The sequence below is a fragment of the Penaeus monodon genome, chromosome 31 (assembly GCF_015228065.2).
Source record: "Penaeus monodon isolate SGIC_2016 chromosome 31, NSTDA_Pmon_1, whole genome shotgun sequence".
NCBI classification, from domain to species: domain Eukaryota; kingdom Metazoa; phylum Arthropoda; class Malacostraca; order Decapoda; family Penaeidae; genus Penaeus; species Penaeus monodon.
Window position 1 is genome coordinate 4,457,366 of NC_051416.1, and position 376 is coordinate 4,457,741.

Sequence of the window (376 nt, forward strand, 5' to 3'; positions counted from 1 at the left end):
TCGAGCGCACACCTGCTTCTGTATACGGATCTGGGACCTGGTATATTCTATTATTAGACGCACGTGCGAATAAATTAAGTTACCCTGGTTTAATTGCTATAAACACACCCCCTCATTGTGCGCTGGTAAAACATCTAGTGTAAAACTCTTATATAAAACAAATAATTCCCGAAAGAACGAATAAATGTATTCACAATCAGCGTTTTTAGATTGATGAGACCATTCTCGATAAGACTAGGATATCATAGTGTATAGTGTGTCATGTCGTGAATTCGTAATTAAGGAGATGAATATAGACGTTTATATTCAGTTGAAGGCCAACTGTGGTTTAGGTCGAAAATTTATAAATGAAAAGAAGAGGAAGGCGATTGGCATT